At 48.8% G+C, this 19,220-nt stretch overlaps 1 protein-coding gene across 12 annotated transcripts in view; it reads left to right on the forward strand.

The window, feature by feature from the left end:
- The window catches only part of MGAT5 (alpha-1,6-mannosylglycoprotein 6-beta-N-acetylglucosaminyltransferase), a 332,386-nt gene that overhangs the window by 18,027 nt on the left and 295,139 nt on the right, over positions 1–19,220 (forward strand). For 2 of the 12 annotated variants that reach the window (XM_087857266.1, XM_087857447.1), the window contains exon 1: positions 1,291–2,048. The exons of 6 other annotated variants lie outside the window; for them this stretch is intronic. The gene's annotated coding sequence lies outside the window, so the exon portion shown is untranslated. Of the gene's footprint in view, positions 1–1,290; positions 2,049–15,961; positions 16,131–16,176; positions 16,323–19,220 lie in introns of those variants that run through there. 4 more of the 12 variants (XM_045783153.2, XM_087857504.1, XM_087857285.1 and 1 more) reach the window with 2 other exon arrangements.

Raw genomic sequence — 19,220 nt, forward strand, 5'->3', positions numbered from 1 at the left:
ATGATGTGCCAGGGAGTTACGGATCCTTCCCCTTGATTTATACCTATTAGCTCTTTTAACCCTCCCAACAACCCTGTGAAGTAGGGACGACCGTCCTAGTTTGAGAGAGGAAGAAACTGAGGCACAGAGAAGTCAAGTCATTTGTGCCAGGTTGTACAGCTAACAGGTAGTGTAACTGGGATTTGAATCTGGGGAGCCTGGCTCTAGAGCTCACACTGTGCCGCGCTTGTAAGGGGTGTGTGTGTGTGTGTATGTGTGTGTGTATGTGTGGGTAGAGAGGCTGTCGTACCTTCTTGTTGCCTCCATTGCTGGACCATCAGCTGCTTGAAGCAGCAACCATGTTCTCCTTATTAACTTCTTTTCCTAGCGCCTGGTCCATTGTAGGCTCTGGGGCATTTTTTTGAGTGGGTGGGTGGATGGGCGGGTAGATGGATGGAGGAGATAAGTAGGGTCTTCAGGGAGCTTATAGTCTAAAGAGGAAGACGCATCCGTACACACCTAATGGTGGTCACTGTCAGGCAGGAAGCTGCTTAGCCCGATCTGGGGCATCGGGGAAAACTTCTTGCAGGTGATACCTGAACTGAGCCTTGAAAGAGGGGCAGATTTGGGAGGATCAGGTGGGAAAGGCGTGCCAAGCAGAGAGGTTAACTTGAGCGTTGCCTCAGCGGTCAGCACTTCCCGGAGCACAGAGGGCGAGGCAGGGGCTGCTGGAGATGGGGCCAGGTCAGGAAACCCTTCCCTGGGAAGGTGATGAGTCTTGCTCCTGGGAACTGTGGAGAGCTCCTGAGGGAGTTTGAGCAAGGGAGTGACATGCGCAACTTTGGATTTCAGATGGGGTGTTCTGGCTGCCATGTGAAGGGTGGAAGGGACAGGAAAGCAGTGGGGGCTGGGGAGAAGCTACTGCAGTGGTCCTGATAAGAGATCATGGGAACTTGAAGTGGAGGTGAGGGGAAAGGAGGCTTAGAGGGGTGAGAGGGGAGGGTGCCCCTTCACTCTGGACATGTCACGTGCAAGCCATCGTCAGGCTGCTGCTGTGCTGTACTGTGCCAGCAGTGCCAAGCTGGCCTGAGTCCCGGAGGCTAAGGACTGGGGTCAGCGTGGGTCTAGGCATTAAAGAGTGAGAGAAGGAGCCATCCGGGAAGGGTATTTTGAACGTAGAGGCAGGGGCAGGCCTGGGGTCTCAGACCAATGCTTCAGGTGACAGATCCTTACCAGCAGGAGGAGGTAAGAGGCCTGGGGTGGGGGAGGGGAGAAAGAGTGGAGCGGGGAAGGGGAAGGAAGGGGTAGGAGTAAGGAGTCGGGAGGCAGTGGCTCGAGGAAGAAACCAGGAGGAGCAGAGGTGGTGTCAGAATAGACAGGGAATAGGATTCCATCGACAGGACAAATCCAGAATAGGTAAATCCCCCCAGACTGAAGGCAGGTCAGTGGCTTTCAGGAGCTGGGAGGAGGGGGAGAAATGGGGAGTAAGTGCTTGATGGGCCCCTGGGGATTCTTTTTGAGATGATGATGTTCTGGAACTAGACAGAGGTGGGGCTTGCACAATATTGTCCATGTACTAAATGCCACTGAATTGTACATCTTTAGGAATTGATTCAGTGATACACGATTTTCATCTCAATTTAAAAAAAAAAAACTGGGAAGGGGAAAGGTAGGAAGGAAGTGCAGTGGGTCACATCCGATGACCAGGATTTTCTGGCACCTGCCCTGCTCCCCGCCCTTTCTGTAACAGCTTTATTTTCACCGCCTCCCCAAGGCAGACCTCGTTTGGTTTCCTAGAATGTACTGGAATGCAAGCGCACTGTGAGATTCAGTCCTGTCTCTCTACTACCGGCAGGGCACCGGCACGGAGTGGGTGCTCGGTAAATGCTGGAGTGGATGGATGAAGCCTGTCGGCCGGGCTCCTGGAAATAGACTGGGGAGGGGGTGCCAGTTTGGAATCGCAGGCTGAGGGTAAAGGGAAATGGAGCAGACCGAAGACAAGAAAAAGCCTGAGATTCTGATGTTAGAAGGCCTGGGGAAGACGAGAGCTTGAAGTCACCAGTAAACAGGTGCTGTGGTTGGTTTCTGTGTCTTCATCTGCTTTTTCTGGTGCTGCCGAACTGCCTGAGTGCAGAAGGGAAGAGAGACTCTTCTGTGAGATCCAGTTTGTTGGGAATTTTGCTGCGTGGTGAAGGTGGGGAGACAAGGATTTGGGATAAGAGGGGATTTGGAAGTAAATGGCTCAGGGAGGTAAGGGAGTCTGGGAGGGGTAGCCTGCGAGCCGGAGAAAATGGCACAAAGTGCTCCAGGGACTCTCAGGCATAGAGGGCAGGCCCGCAGTGTTGGGAGTGGAGACCGGGACAACTGATCTGGACAAGATGTCAGGGATGTGGCTCAGGTGGAATGAAGGTGAAGGGCACTGGGCTGCAGGTGGCCACTGTGTTGCAAGCCCAGGGTGCTGATTTCCAAAATTTGGTACTCAGGATAACCCTTGGGGTATGGGAGGAAAATGTGAAAACTTTTATGGTTTTCATTAAAATTAAGGGCTTATATTTCAGTAATATATACATGTTTATTATTTTAAAATAAATGAACATATCTTAGGGGTGCATGCTCCCTTTTTCTAATGGGATGTGTGACCAAAGTATTTGTGAAGACTACTGGTTTGGGGAGTTGGGCAGGTCCTTGGATAGCTGTGTTTGGGGGTGAAGTCATATGGAAGACCAGGTCACATGGCTTGCTGAAACAGAAGCTCTGTGTCTCCTCTGTGTCTCTGTCACCATTTCCTGGTCCACCAACTAAGGGTGCCTACCAGAAAGGGCATAAGGTTTCCTTGGAGTGACTGGCTCTTTGCAAACCCATTATGTGCTACAGACTACCCTTTTTAAGTGACCACAAACTATTTGCTCAATATTCCTTGTAGAACTTGAATACCCACCAACTTCAATAGTGTCTAGAATTCATTTCCACCCTTGAACCCTGGGTTTTTGTTTGTTTGTTTTGTTTTGTCTTGTTTTAAATTGGACCTTTCTTTCCCTTCTCTTCTGACTTCCTGGATATTCACTAATGTTCTACCCTTTCCCCAAGAGATTATGACTTAGGGAAGTTGTTTTTGTTTTGTTTTGTTTTGTTTTGTTTAGGAACCCGGGATACCATTTTCCTTAACCTTAAAGTTTGTGCTGCAATTAACTCACAGGTTCAGAGAGGTGGGGGTGGTGGTAGGGAGGAGGAGTCTGGTCTTGAACCAAGGTGCCCTGGCTTCCAATTCTGACTCTACTGTTCTGAGCTGTGCACTTCTGAGCAGGTTGCTTAACCTCTCTGACATCTGTTTCATTTTAAACTTGGAGAGGTGATTATCTAACTGATAGGTTTTGGGAAAAATGAAAGGAGTTAATGATACATGTGAAAGTCCCTTAAACTTGCCAGGACTCAATAAATGCTCGTTCTTTCTCCTCCCTGACACTCCCCACCCCACCTCCAGTTTCCTCCTATGCTCGCCTCTTGTAGATTTCCACCCTGATGGAAGAGACAGATAGGAAAGAACAAAGGGGCACATCACTGACACTTCCTCTTGGGCTGGTTTAAAGGTGTCCATGACGTTGGTGAGCTCAGGTTTTCCTCGTGATCTCTGGTGTGTTCCTTGCCCCAGCCTTTATTCTGTTTTAAGGAGAGCTTGGGGCATCATCCTAAGTTCTGTTAGGGTGCTTGGTTAATGTCAGAATGACTCATTAATTATGAACCTGCCCCACCTCATTAAATGCCTTCATGAGGAACTGATTTCATAGGGGGCAGAAAACAAAATACTGCTAACCCTCTACCCCCAAGCCCATTTCAGATAGCACATCAAAGGAAATGAGGTCTGAGAACATTTCGAATCAAAATGTTTGCATTAGGGTCATTTCAAAAGCCCTCTTGCAGTTTTGGAATAGGAACCTTCCTCTTTGAAGATGGTGACATTGTCAGTGGCCAGGAGACTCTCCCCAGCCCGTTTGTGGCATTATGTAGCCGGGCCCTGGGAGTGCTGGGTGCCTGCCCCCACGCTGCCTCTGTCCCACCTCTGGGTGCTGGCCAGCCACGTGCCTGCATGCTGGTTTGGACTGTGCTTCTCTCCTGCATGTATTTGGAGTATTGTTAATACTTCATGAATGGAAGAAGAATGGAAGACATTTAAAGATCATTCTGGAGTCCTTAGAAACGTGTGGTTGTGAAGAAAAATAGGCCTGAGAGCTACTTAGCTTAGGCTCTTGCTAGGATAAGTAGGTGCGACGGCCCCTCCCCACACCAGGAAAATAGTTTATTGTTTAGTTAAAAATAACTAGCTTTGCATGTATAACTGGAATTCCAACACAGATGTTAATGTATTTGGGGCTTTTTTCCTCCCCCCCCCCCGCCCCCGAGAGTGATAACATCAGGCTCTGTTTTGAAATTCCTAATGACTTTATTTCTGTATTAATAAGATGGGATAAGAGTACAGCATGGCTGTGAGCACGAGAACTAACTCAGGAAGAGAGCCTTGCACTGTACCTGAAGTATAATGGCCACTTAATACATGGTAGAATGGTATTTTAAATTCAGGTTAAAGAAAAAGAGCATTCTGGTTCTATGCAGGCAGTGTTGCACTGTGTGAAAAGGAACCAATTGATTAAACACTTAGAAAGTTTCAAGGAACCTCCTTTTAAATCCCAAGATATTGGCATTCATGTGATGGATGTCTTGAGGAAGATAAAACAGTTGAATCTTTTTAGTGGAAGAAACAGAGATCCTTTCACAGGAAGTGGTACTTGAAAAATATTGCTGTAATTAAAATATATAGTGTAGTTAGTTTTTAGGAAATGTACAATTTTCATGGTTTGAAGGAGCCTAACAGAGTTACAAAAAAAAAAAAAAAAGAAAGAAAAAGAAAAGAAGGAAAAGGAACAGCTTCTACTAGAAATTACCATTCCCCCCCCTTCTCTTCTGTTTGAGATCTTTCACCTGGTAGTAGAGCTGCCATTGGGAGGAACAGCTCCTGGAACTCTGTGCTCTAATAACACCTCCCCTCCTCCCTCTATTCCCGGAAATCTGTGAGCTTGAGTGGGAAAAGCGTTCCATCTTTATGCACAATGAGGCTCACTGGGATTCAGCATTTTCTTCAGTTGTGAACATCGGCAACAGACCAAAGTAGCCTTAGAAGTATCCCGACGTTGTCTCCAGTAAGTCCACGTGGTTGCAGATATCCTCCAATAGTGTTTACACTCATCACTACTTCAAAATGGTGGTAGATCACAGAGCTACTTTGTAGATCTTGCTACTTGGTGTCTTGATAGACAGCACCCATCCTTGTATCACAATTAAAAAATATCGTGGGGGCGCCTGGGTGGCTCAGTCCGTTGAGCACCTGACTCTTGGCTTTGGCTAGGGTTGCGATGTTGTGGGCTGTGGATGGAGCCCCATAGTCGGGCTCCACACTCTCAGAGGCCGCAGGGAGTCTGCCTGAAAGATTCTCTCCATCCGCCCCACCCAAATAAATAAATAAATCTTTGAAGAAGTATCGTGATAAATAAATCTAAGGATAATTTGTTTACTTTGGGATTCTTTGAATTTTATTTTATGCGTCGGAAAAGTATTTGGAGGAGACGTCCAGGGGCTGCCCCTGTTTGCCAGTGCGGTCCACGGCATACAAAAAGTTAAGACCCTCCTCTTCTCCTGGGCTTTAAATTTTATCCTAACAGACTAGGACTGAGGGAGGGCTCTCAGCCCTGCCTGCCCACTAGAATCTCCTGTGGATTCCCAGTGCCCAGGCCATTGCCAGACCAATTAAATTTGAACTTCTGAGGGCAGGACCTCAGTGATTACCTGTGAACCCAGTGTGCAGCGGAGGTTGGGAACCATTGGTCTATATGTTCAGATAAACCATTCTACTTCCCTCTTGCCTTCCTTCCTCATTTTTTAAATGAGAAATTAAGTTTCATGTTCATGGTAGAAAATGCAAACAGTACAGAAGAGCAGAGCTCTCCCACCTTTCTAGAGATAACTGTTGCTAACAGTTTTTGTGCATAAACAGTCATTATAGACCCACACATCCACACGCGTATCCACAGTGAATGGTATGTGTGTTCTACCCTACAGACGTACTTTATACATTTTTTTCGCTTATATCATACAGCGCTTTCATTACAGTTTCTGAGCTAGGTAGGTCCTTGAGATTAAAATTCTCTTTCTGGGGCACCTGGGTGGCTCAGTCTGTTAAGCATCTGCCTTCAGCTCAGGTCATGATCCCAGGGTCCTGGAATCAAGCCCTGCATTGGGCTTCCTGCTCAGTAGGGAATATGCTTCTCCCTTTCCCTCTACCCTTCCCCCACTCTTGTGCTTGCTGTCTTTCTCTCTCAAATAAATAAATAAAATCTTTATTTTTTAAAAGATTTTATTTATTTATTTATTTGTCAGAGAGCGAGCGAGAGCGCACAAGCAGGGAAACAGCAGGCAGAGGAAGAAGCAGGCTCCCCGCTGAGCAGGGAGCCTGATGCAGGACTCGATCTCAGGACCTGGGATCATGACCTGAGCCAAAGGCAGATGCTTAACTGACTGAGCCACCCAGGCAGCCCCAAAAATAAAATCTTTAAAAAAAATTCTCTTTCTTTGGTGTTTTTGATTTGCCTAAAACTAGGGAGCCTGATGCCTGTAGCCCAGGTCAGGAGTAATGTGGAGACTGTGAATCCTCATTTCCTTCTTTTAAGAGCTAGTGCATCAGGGAGGAAAGAACAGCATTGGGGTCAGGCCCATCTGGGGTGCGGGACTTGGCGCACATTGCATATCCATGTCAACTTCTTTGAATCTATGTGCTCATCTGTCAGTTGGAGACAAAGAATGCCTCCTCACAGGGCTCTTGAGAAATGTGTCCAAGGTCGGTGACAGGTGGCTATTACCATTATCCTCCTTGCAGATTGTATTCCCCAAAGGAGCTTGAAATGTTCTTTGGGCACCTCAGAGTTCTTTTTCCTATGAGCATGCAGATAGCAAAAAGCATAGGGTAAATGAAGAAAAGAAAATTCCCCGTGTACCTACTACAGATGGTCTAAAGGCCCTATGCCTGTATTTCGGGATTGCCGTCCTCCGGCTGGATTAGCAGTTGGGTTCAAGGCCATGCTGATGATGACTTATCCTTATCAGCTCTTCTTGGCCTAGTATGTGTGCCAGGTTAACAAACTCTTAGAAAGGCCCCAGCACGCTTATTGACCCACATCTTTGCATTTCATTTCACTTGCAAGGCAGTTATGTTTAAAATGAGAGCCAGTGTCAGAGTGCCTGGCAGAAAACAGAATTCACCCTGCATGGTTTGAATGAAGACTAAGGAAAGGGGCAGTCTCAGAGGGGCTGGCCAGGCACCGTGCGGCACCCAGGGACTAACAGCAGTGGGAAACCAGTATCATCACCAGGGCTGAGGAGGCCAGAGGAGGAAGTAGAATTCCTGGAGCCCAGTGAGATCTACATTTGGAAAGGGGGCTGCCCAGCTGGATTTGTAATCAAGGAGAATGGTGCCCAAAGATGTGGCATCCAAGGAGAGAGGGGGCTGGGACCTCTCTCCTCCTTTCTCCAGTCCTCTACTGGGCGTCTGGTTAGCTGACCCAGTGGGAAAGCCAGCAGGCAGTGAAGCCCAGCCGATGGAATCTCCAGCTGTCAGCGGTCGGGGCACAGAACGGGGCTGAGAGTAGGTGGGAGCGGGACAAACGATGACCAGATAACCAGCACAGAGGCTGTTAGACGTCCAAACTGTGTAGAGTGCCTTCTAGAGAAGTGAGCACTCGGATGGTGCCCGGTAAAATTTCCTTCCTCTTGCCTCCTAGGATTTTGGATGGCGGCTTATTTACTCCTTTCTTAAGAGAGCACCAACAAGGCCACTGAGGCAGAGAGAGAAGGAGGAAGAACTTCACCTATTAAAAAGCAAACCCTTGAATCAAGATGTATCGTATTTTTCTGAGCTCTTGCTCTCTTGGTGTCCATGCAGAGAAACTGTCTGTGTAAATTGTCCCCTAGTGTGTGGCTGCCACAGGCAGGCAATATACTAAAGACATAGAGGTCCCGTCAGGGAGATGTTAATTTGGAAATTCCCCTCTCTTGTTCCTCCTGAGACCCACGCCTGGAGAGTTCCAGTAGTCCTCCCTGGTAGATAGGAAAGCACACTGGTACTCAAGGAGCTTCACCTCTGCTCCTCAGGTTGCATCTCAGAGCTCAAGAGACTGGGCTGCTTCCATAATTTGAGCCTTCTGATATATTTAAAAAGTGAGAAAAATGCATATTAATATTAGAAACACCATGGGGAATCTTAAATGTTTACATGTGAGAACTGAACTTTTTTTTTAATGCAAAGAAACATAATACAACTTCATCATGCTTCTTACAAGATAATTATAGGAGTTATGAAAATACGGAGACGGCACGCTATACGTGGTGTGGTCTGGTAATGAGGTATCAGTTCAAAGTTACACGACAGAATGCCTTCTGTTTCAACCCCATCCTTGTATCTCTGTGAGGCTCCGTGACGTCAAAGTATCCCAAGTCTGGATCTGAGGCTGCTGTGAATTGGGCCCTTGCCCAATCTACACCCCATCCGTCCGTGTTCTGTATCCTTCGGTTCTTGTTGCCTCTGTGCCTTCTCTGACCTGGGTTTGGAAGGAGTCAAGGTCGGAGTGTGTCTGAATTTTGCATAAGTATCAGGCTGATAGAGCGTGAGGAAGCAAACCTTGCAGGAACCTCCCTTCCATGGGGACAACGCGCTCTTCTGTATCCAGTTGTTGACATTTTGAGATCGTTGCAGGTCCATGGAGACTTCAGTGAAGGAAAAGAAACAAAGTAAATGTATAATCAATGTCTTTTTATTTTTTAAATAATGAACTATCTGTTGAAAGATTTGGGGCCAGAGACTTGGCTGATGAATACGGTGAACTATGTTTTATCTCCAAGTTACAGGCCAATGTGGTTGAGACTTTCTTAGTTTTAAAAGCATGAATCGTTTGGGGTGCCTGGGTGGTTCAGTCGGTTAAGCTTCTGCCTTCCGCTCAGGTCATGATCCCAGGGTCCTGGGATCAAGCCCTGCATCGGGCTCCCTGCTCAGTGCGGAGCCTGCTTCTCCCTCTCCCTCTGCCTCTTCTCTCCCTCTCTCTCTAATAAAATCTTTTAAAAAATGTATGAATCGTTGTCTGACTTCAGCTGTAGATCAGCGGCACATTTATGAAACAGGCCAGGGGTTTGGAGCATCCGTTGTATGAGAAGGACTGAGAGAGCTTCTTAAAAAGGCAGATCTCAGGCCAGTGCCCCACCCCAGTCCCAAGACATGGAGTCCCACGCCAGCCAGCCACCCCAGGTGACTCAGGAAACACTGCCGTGGGGGGCATGGACCCCCTTAGGCCTTTTTTAAAGGTGCTGATGCTTGATCAGATCTTTGGCCTCCCCCGCCCAGTCAGAATTGTAACGTTACTCTGCACCTTCTCCAGACTCCATTTTTTGGTTTCATTTCGTGTTGACCCCCTGAACTTCACATAGCCTGTCATCGACAGGAGGGATCCTGCTGTCACATGGTGGGAGATGCTGTCTTGTTTCGAAACAGAGAGATAAAACCCTCCATTGAACTCCGTGGTCTCCCTGAAGAGGTCGGAAAAGTAATCCAGTGGCGTGTGTTTGTTTCAAGCCTGTGTTGTTATTAATCCTGTTACAAATGATAATGCTTTCCATTTACAGGCTTGCTGTCTCCGAGGAGTTTTATGTATTGCCTACTAGACCCTGCTGGGTGATTAAGCCACTCACTCGGCATCTCACAGGCCACTCGAGGACTGTTTGCTTCTCGCCGGCTACGGTGCTTCTCGCCGCGTGTGCTGAGCGGCGCGTTCGCGTGCTTAGGGCTCCTTGGGAAGGGAGTGTCTTCAGGGCCTAATGCAGTGAGGGTCGAGGCTTCTCCTTCGGATCCTATCCCTTTCTCTTTCCTACATCATCAGAAGCTTCTTGGGGGGCAAGTGGGGGCAGGGGCAGGGCTGTAGCTGTCTTTTTAAGGTTTGTTACCCTACAGGGAAAACATAACGGGTGCCCTTTAGAACACAAGGGGCAGTCATTTCAGTACTTTTGTAAATAAGAGAAAGACATAGCATTTTTCACTTACCCCGTGATAAAGTTTCAACCGAGAAGACAGAGGCCCGGTGGCTAATTGATTAAGTGAGTGTAAGGAAGAGGACTATGGGACGGGGCGCCGTGGGGGGTGGACAGGTGTGCGAGGGAGAGCAGCAGAGGGGCCCTTTGCCTGCGTCGGTAGACTTTTAAGACTGAGCCTGTCAAAGCTTTGAAATCCATGTGGCCCTTTCAGAACTGAAGTGACTGAGTCTTTGACTGATTGGCCTAAGGGACCGGTGCCTTCGCTGTCCCCCATTGCCCCATCCTCTCCTGTGGAGGCCCCCTGGCTCCACACTTGACCTGGCCACACGGAGTCCAGACGTGCCGGTCAGAGGGCCGAAGCGAGGCTCATGTTGGGAAAGGGGAAGCCCAGCAGGACCCTCATTTGACCCGTCTCGGGAGACAGGAAGGCCAGTGGCTCCACGGGTTGGTCGGGGTGTCCCCACTGCCGACACAGACCTCAGTCTGTGGCTTTGATTCTCGAGCTCTGTAAGATGACCCTTTCATCTGAAGTCAGGTAATACTTACCGCACCCCTCAGAACCCTTGATCTAACCCAAGAAAAGGGCTGAGTACCAGTCCTCTCCAAGACCTGTACGTACCATTTTACCAAGGCATAGGTGGGACTTTTCTGGAAATGCAAGCCACGCTGACAAATGTGCGGTCATACCCTCCCTCAGGAGCTGCGAGGAAACCAAGGCAGCTAAATGAGGCCCTGCTTGCTCACGTGCTCGCGAGGAGCCTCTTTTTCCATCTGCATTTGATTCTGATCAGTGTTTATGAGGGTCCTGTTTGAGGCTGTCTTGACCCTTTGTGGCCTTTCCCGGCAGATAACAGCATCCATTCTAAACAAGGAACAGCCTTTTTCCCTCAAAATGCTAAAGTTTAGGAATAACAGTGGCTCGGATTGAAGAGACCAAGTGTGATATTTTTGTCACAATGACAGCCCTGTGTTTCGGGTCAGCCCCACAGGACTCGGAGCCCTCTTTTCAGCCCTTATACTAATTCCGTGATGGGAGATGCAGGGGTGGGTTAGGACGTACTGAGCTTGTTCAGGACTTTGAGAACTTATTGGGCGGCCCCTGGGACGGAATCCGTTCCTTCTCTGCTGGTACAGCTTTTCTGCCATCACCCGGCCCCAGGCCACCGCCGTTTCTTGGCGGGATGATTCAGTGGCCTCTGCTTCCATCTATCTACACGGCATCCCTAGGGAGCTTTTGGAAAACTCGAATATTGCCATCAGTTGGCTGCTTCGCTCTCCTGCTGAGCGGCAGCCTGTCGAGGTGGTGGAGAGGTTGAGTGCTGCAGTGGGCTCAGCTCTGTTTTTATTTTTTACTAGCTGGGTGACATGGGGCACCTTTATTAACTTCTGTCCTCATCCGTAAAACGGAGACGATGATGGTAATGGAACCTACGTATGAGTGGTTGTGAGGATGACATTTTTATGCAGAGCGTTTAAACCAGCACTGACTGTTAGTAATTATGTTTACTGTCAATATTCTGCCTGAAATTCAGGGGCGTCCTTATACGCTTAGACTCCAACTCATACTCTTGACCAAGCCTATGAGGTACAGCATGATCCGAGGCCAGGCAACTTCTCTAGTCCCGTTACTCCTGCCTTGTTCTGTGTTTTTTACCCACACCGGCTTTTGTTAGCATCTCTAAAGCACCAAGCTGTCTTTTGCCCCCCGGGCCTTTGCACAAGCTTATCCTCTACCAAGAATGTTTGCTTCCTTCCCTCTCTGCTTGACCAACTCCTGCTCCTCCCTCCTATGCCAGCCTAATTGTTCCTTCCTCAGGGAGACCTCCCTGGATGACTGCGGTAGAAAGTAGGTCCCCATCATTCTCTGTGTGTCCCCCCACCCCATTCTTTTCTTTCATCGTCTTTGCCACAGTGTGTAATTCTCTATTCATTTGTGTGTAGGTTTGCTTGATCTTCAAGCTCTCTGATGCTTTCGGCTCCATGAAGCCGAGGGTGGGCCCCCAGCACATAGCATGGTCCTGGCTTATCGCCTTTACTATGCTCCCTAACTTGTGATGAATGAGTACTGCCCCCCCCCACCTGGACTTGTAAGCTTTTTGCCTGGACCTTCTGTTGATGTATGACATGGTGTTTATTTGCAGAGACCTTTCCAAATACATTTCTAGGTCATAGGTCAGCCATGGAGCTGGAGAGATAAAGCTTAGTGGTTCTCAAACTGTAGCATGTATCAGAAACACCTGGGAGGGCTTGTTAAAGCACGATTGCTGGGCCTGCCCTCCGAGTTTCCAATTCTGTAGACTTGGGGTGGGGCCCTCCAGTCTGTACTTCTGACAGGTTCCCAGGTGATGCCGGTGCTGCTGGTCTAGAGGCCACACTTTGCGAACCACTGATAGAGTAACGCTAACAGTGTCCACAGGCCTGCTAGATCATGGAATGCCACACAGGAAATAAGGGCTAGGAGAAGAGTGAACAGGTGGCTTGTTAAGGGCGATCCAGGTGAGTTTGTCCTAGTTCCTGCCCCACTCACTGAGGATAGTTCTGTGTGAGGTTAACAGCCGTAGAGTGGGAGAAGCTTCTTCCTTTGTAGCTCAGGTGGTAAAATCTAGGGGCTCTGCAGGCTTGAGGCATAGGGTCCCCCAGGAGACGAATGTTTTAAAGGAGTTCGTTGTAATCGTGCTGTTAAGGCCCCAAAGCGAGGGCCCCCGTGGTTTGATTGAAGCTAGATTTAGCTGCAGCGCGTTCTTCCAGAAATACTCCTCGTGAAGGACGTTTTAGTGGGCCCTTTCGGGTTCCTCTTCATGGCCGGAGAGCGACAAGAAAGCTCTTAGCTTGCAGTGGTCCTAGAACAGGTAGGCACTTTGCAGAGGCACACTTTGCTTCCTGGCTCGTCATCATGGCCACGGCGATACGTTCGCGGGTTTCTGGGGCTTTTCGTAGGCTCCCGCAGCTCCTTGCCCTTCTGTGTCAGAGACGGGGAGATGGTGTTGCCGGAGCCAGGCCTTTGGAGTCAGATACATCCAGGTTTGATGTCGCTCCTGCTAGTGTGCCTTTGGGTAACTCGGTGTCCCCGGTTTTTCCTGTCCTATAAACCGGGGGTGATGATAGGCAGGGCAGCTCACGGTGCAAGGCTAAAGCAGAGGAATCAAATTGAAGAGACTTGCCAGTTCTTCACTGTCGTGACCCTGAGCAAGTGATTGAGTCTTAGGTAGCGTCAGCATCACCCTTCATCCTACGGGGATTAGAATGGTGCTTGCCCCGTAGGGTTCTGGGGAAGATAAAATACGAGTGAAAACTGGTGGAAGCCAAGTACAACCTGTGGTTGAGTTCATGGTAACGTGCAGTTGTTGAATTCTTGGTTTTGAGAAATGCATCGTGGTCGTGTCAGATGTTCGCATGAGGGAATCGGGATGAACAGTATACAGGGAATCTGTTCTGTCTTGGCAACTTCTCAGCAAATCCAGAATTATTCCAGAAGGAAACGTGTACTTTAAAAAGCGTTTGTGAAGCATGTAGCCAAGTGCTTGAGATTTAGTAAGACCTCAATACATGGTGGCCGTTATCATGACTGCTAATACAAGTATAGTTACTACTGCTGATACCTTGAAGGGTCCCTCTAGCTAATGCGTGCTGTCCGGCTGGCCATTTCACAAAGGGGATATTAGTTTCCTATTGTTGCTATAACAAGTGGCTAACGGATGGCTTTAAACAGCACACATTTGTTAACTTAGGTTCTGGAGGTCAGAAGTCCAAAACAGGTCTCATGGAGCTAAAATCATGCATGTTTTCTTGAGGCTCTGGGGGAGACTCTTTTTTCCTTACTTTTCCTGGCTTCTAGAGGCAGCCCTGTATTCTCTGGCTCATAGCTCCACCTTCAAAGCCAGTAATCAAATCACTTTGATTTCTGTCTTCATCATTACATCTGCTTCTCTGACTCTGCCCCTCCTGCCTCCCTTTGATAAGGACCCTTGTGATTACACTGGGCCCATCTGGATAATCCAGGATAATCTTCCCATTTTAGGATCCTTAACTTAATCATATCATCAAGTCCCTTTTACCGTGTCAAGTAACAGGTTCATAGGTTCTGGGGGTTGGGGCAAAGATGTCTTTGGGGTACCATTCTGCCCACTGCAGGTGGTACCTGTTCTTTTATTTCCTTGTGGAGTTTGTGCCCATGGGCAGAGAGAGGAGCTTTGCTCTCCAGCTGTTTGAGCTCTGTGTGGGTGGGTGTCCAGAGTTCAGGCCACTGCTTAATGTTGAATAGATGTGTGTGATGTACAGCCGAGCTTAATGTTACTGAGTGTCCATATGGTAACGGACTCTGATTCTTCCATCGTGGGCTTGATACTTTTGGGCACCAAAATGGTGACACCCAGATAGGTTTTAGCAAATCATGCTAATGTATGTGTTATTGAGTAGGCAAATTGATTACACCTAACTCCTTAAAAGCACAGGCTCATCACAGATGAGCCTGGATGTTATATTCCCATAGTTCTTTGTTAAGGCCTTATTCCTACCCTTCCCTTCCTCTTTACCTGCCACTCTGTCTGGGCTGTCTAGCATGGTAGCCACTAGCCACGTGTGGCTGCTGAGCACTTGAAATGCAGCTCGTCTGAACTGAGACTTGCTGGAAATGAAAGTACACATCGAATTTTGTCACACGAATGTGCTGTCCCCTACATTAGGGAAACAAAAATACACACCAAATTTTGAAGACTTAGTATGAAGAAAGGTATGTGAACTATTTCATTAATGATGTTTAGTATCAATAACATGTTTTACAATATTTTGTATATATTGGGTTAAGTAAAATACATTAGTAAAATTAATGTCACCTGTTCCTTGTTACTTTGTAGCGTGGCTTCGAGAACATATAAACAGACACACGTGGCTCCCATTGTATTTCCTTTGGACAGTGCTGTTCTAAATCCTACTCATAATCTGTGTGTCTATGTGTGAGGGGTCCCAGTTATTTCTGCCAGTGTCACGTAAAAGGCTTCCCCAGAACTCTCTCTCCTTCCCTTCCTCCACACTCCTTTTCTGTCCGCGTGCAAGGAGCCTGCGAAATGAATCCGCAGAGACGGCAAGGTTAAATCATTTGACTCATGGCAAGGTTGCTCAGAGAAAAAGGTGGCTGGTGCTTTATACTGGCTCACAAACTTAGGAAGTTAATCATTACTTGCAGCTCTTCTTACTCTTTCTGCCCTAGAAGATTCTGGGTTTTTTGTTTTGTTTTTGTTGGGGGGCGGTGGAATAGCTTTTTCAAAGCTCCTTGGGGGGTGGTGTGGAGTCAAACATCCCTCTCGCAACTCTGCCTTGAAAATGGCCACTCTGGAGAAGCGCAGTGGTTACGTGGTCACTAACCGGCATCAGAGTCATCTGGGGAGTGAAAATGCAGATTCCTGAGCTCTGCGCCGCTGGGTTTTGCCAGGAATCAGGATGCATTTGCACCCAACAAATCAGTAAACACATGTGCCTGACTGGTGTGGCGGTGCAGCCTGGTGTGCCTCAGTTTCCACTTTGGCAAAGTGCTGACTGGCTTGCGAGAGCCGTGGGGAGAACTGCCTTTGAGGACAGCAACTGTCCCTGTGGGTGGGCTGGTGTCGTGCACGGATGCAGCTGGCCCCCTCGCACCTAGCACCTGAAGAAGGCTTGTCATTCTTCCTTAGCTCCGAAGTGAAAGGACAGCGGAAAGGCAGATGGTCGAGAGTGCCGGTCCAGAGGTGATGAGTGCGGGCTCTGTGGTTAGACAGTTTCACTGCCTGGCCGTGCCACCTGTCAGCTGTGTGGCTTTGTGCGGTTGCTATGACTCCGTGGGTCCCTTCCCCCTTCCGCATGTGGTTGGAGCTCCTGACGGGGCTGCCCTGGACCTTGTATGGCAGCCTTGGCAGGTTGGTGAGCGTCCAGTCTTGCTGGCTGCTGCTCTGCGGCCTCACGAACATTCTTCCAGGCTTCTGGGCAGTGTCAGGCTCTGATCAGCCGGGAGGGTCCAGCTGACTTCACGGTTGGAACAAGGCACACCTGCGAGCCCCGAGGTAGGTGGGGCAAGGGGAAAACCAGGCCGCTGGAGCAGGTGAGGAAGCCCGGGCAGAGAGCCGCCTGCAGTATTTGAGCAGGGTCGGCGAGTCCGCCGCTCTTGAGAGATGTAGGCCCTCGTGAAGCAGCCCACTCAGCGTACTCAGCCCTGGACTCTGCCGAGCGTCCCCCTGGCCCTGTCCTTGCACCAGGTAAGGACCTGTGTGCTCCAGCAAGCCCAGTGCGGCGAGGAGCTTGCCCTGGTGGCCGGGCTGGGCCGGGAGCCACGGGAAGGAAGCGAAGTCATTTTCCCCTCAGGGCAGTAGGCCGTGGCCGAGAAGGCACGTATTTCTGCTGGAAACCTGGTTACCTGGGAACTCCTATAACTCGGAGTGCTGGCCTTGTGCCCTTCCTCTGCCCCCTAGCAGTTGAGACCTGGGCCAAGGATTCCCCCCACGGGCCCCAGGATGGGAGCTTGGAGGAGCGGCAGCCAAGAGCTAGCAGGGCCCAAGGAAGGGGGAGAGTGGGAGCACCAGGCTTCTCTTTGCTGTCTTCTCCTGAGTTTGCAAAAACTTGCAAATTGATCGGAAAGAGTAGAGCTGATTTTTCTTTCCAGTGAGGGTATGCTCCTGGCTGGGGACTGCCTTTAGTGGGGCTGTAACATTTTATCCACTTGTTTGAATATTCATTTCATCTGTGGAATTTTTTTTCTCTCTGCACTTTGGCCTCTTTTTTGTTAGACTGATTTCAATCACAGATTCATTTTTAAAAAAGTAACCTGTAGCACCAGTGTGTTTTCCTCTCAGGAATGGCCTTGCTAGTGTTATGTGTAAACATGAGTAGCTATGGATATTTAGAGCCCGGCAGAGCTGTAAAAATGAGGATGCACATATTTGCCTTGAGGAAATGAATTTCCTTGCAGCTCTCCATGTGATTTTTTTTTTATGCATTCCCTGCATGAGGACTCTGGCTGAGGACCCGGGAGGTGGGGCTGTCAGCTGAAAAGCCGGGGCCTGGTTTATGAGCTTAAAGAACGTGGCCGGAAGGACATGGCAGATGTGAGCAAGGAGCACGAGGATGTTTTTTCCAGTTGTCTTTGAATTGAACTCATACTTAGTAAATGCCAGTAATTGAGCTGCTCACTGTGTACTGGGAACTTGAGGTCTATTCCCTCATTTAATCCTGAGACTGACCCTTTGAGGTTGATTATCCCATTTTATAGATAAAGATCCTGAACCTCAGTGGTTGAATAATTTCCCCAAGGTCCCACAGTTGGGATCTATTGAATAGAGTTGGGATTCGAACACAGGTGACTTTTATCCTCATAACCACGTTGTTTCTACTCTGCTACCTGTCCCCTTAAGGAGACTTATAATAGAAAGTGCAGTAAAGTAACATTTTATTGACCCTCTGGATGCTGGGCGCTGACTAAGTGCTTTACCATTGTCTCTTGAACTCGGCACCCCTGGGGGTAGGTACTACTATTACTTGGGTTTCACAGAAGGCCAAAGGGTGGCCTAGAGGAATAAAGTGCCTTACCTGGTACATGGTGGAGCTGGAATTCAAGAGGCAGAGGCAGCGTGAGTCCAGATCTGGGCTCCTTCCTAAGGTGTGGAGCCTCCACGGGCTCCTGGTGAGCAAACTGTATATTGAAGGAGTCTTAGCGGTCTGAGAATCCACTTGGAGTAATGGGCTTACAAGCATGGATTGGAACTCTCTTTTTTTTTAAGATTTATTTATTTTAGCGGGGGAGGTGGAGAGGGGCAGAGAGAGAGTCTTAAGCAGACTCCACGCTGAGTGCAGAGCCCAGCGCAGGGCTGGATTCCACGACCCTGAGATCACAACCCGAGCTGAAACCAAGAGTCAGGTGCTTGGGCGCCTCAGCCAATTAGGCGGCTGCCTTCCACTTGGGTCATGATCCCTGGGTCCCGGGATTGAGTCCTCCATCAGGCTCCCTGCTGGGTGGGGAGTCTGCTTCTCCCTCTGCCCTTCACCCCACTTGTGCTCTCTGTCTCTCAAATAAATACAATCTAGAAAAAAAAAAAGTCAGATGCTTAACCAGCCGTGCCACCCAGGTGCCCCTGGATTGGAATTCTTTTCAGTGGATTAGCAAATATTTAAGAAGTATTGGTTTTGTGTATGATTCTGGGTCTAAGATTTTGGCTCCTCAGAGATATGGAAAACTGACACACCCTGCTCTTGAGGGGTTGGCACTCTGGTTTTGAGTGTTACCACACACAGGAGGAGCCAGCACTTCAGGTCTGGGAAAGTTTCCCGGAGTTGATGTTTATGTTATGGAAGGGTAAGTGCATGGATGTGTTGGGGGCAGGGAAAAGCTGAAGGTGGCAGGGAGAAAAGAGACCAGCTGGCTTGAGCAAAGCAGTCCTTCCCGATTTCGGAGGGCCTGAGAGGACAGGGTTTGATCTTGGAGATGGTGGTCTAAGCTGCCTTGTTGAAATGGAAAGGCTGGTGTGGGGGAGTGTTTCTGAGGTTCCTGTGGCAGGTTGGCAGGAATGGACTGTGGGGGAGGGAGATGAGGCTGGAGAAAGGTCCACCAGGTTACAGAGCTATTGTTGTGAGCTACTGAGCAGGGAAGGGCGAATGCTGGAAGTTTCATTAGGGTTAGAAATTCAGTGGGCTCTGATCCTTCAGTGAAGGTAATGCCCAGATGAAAGACAGGAATGGGCCTGACTGAGGTAGGAGCCCAGAGGAGAGAGGAACATTTATCCAGCATTAGATGACTTTTATAGGCTCTAAAAGAGGAACGTGTTAGTTTATCTCCTCTTCCCTCCACAGGGATGAATTGATTTACATTTTTATTAGAAAACGCTCTACCTTGATTTCTTGTCCTAGCTTGATGGAGTTCCCATTCATTACTTTATCATTGTGGTGAGAGGGGCCCAGGTCCGCCCTGTATACCATCTTGAGTCTGGGATGGCTAAGGGGAATTACCTGAAGGAGTTGGCAGTGGAGGTGGCATTTACACTTGGGTCCATCACTTTGTAACCCATGTTGGCAGCCATGAAGACTGGCTTGTCTTGGGCGTAATACCCAGACAGCAGGGAGGGTGGAGGATGAAAGCAATGAAGAACTGATGAAGGGAAGAAATA

This window comes from Ursus americanus, chromosome 1 (genome assembly GCF_024610735.1).
Source record: "Ursus americanus isolate L20-20 chromosome 1, mUrsAme1.1.p, whole genome shotgun sequence".
Classification (NCBI taxonomy): Eukaryota; Metazoa; Chordata; class Mammalia; order Carnivora; family Ursidae; genus Ursus; species Ursus americanus.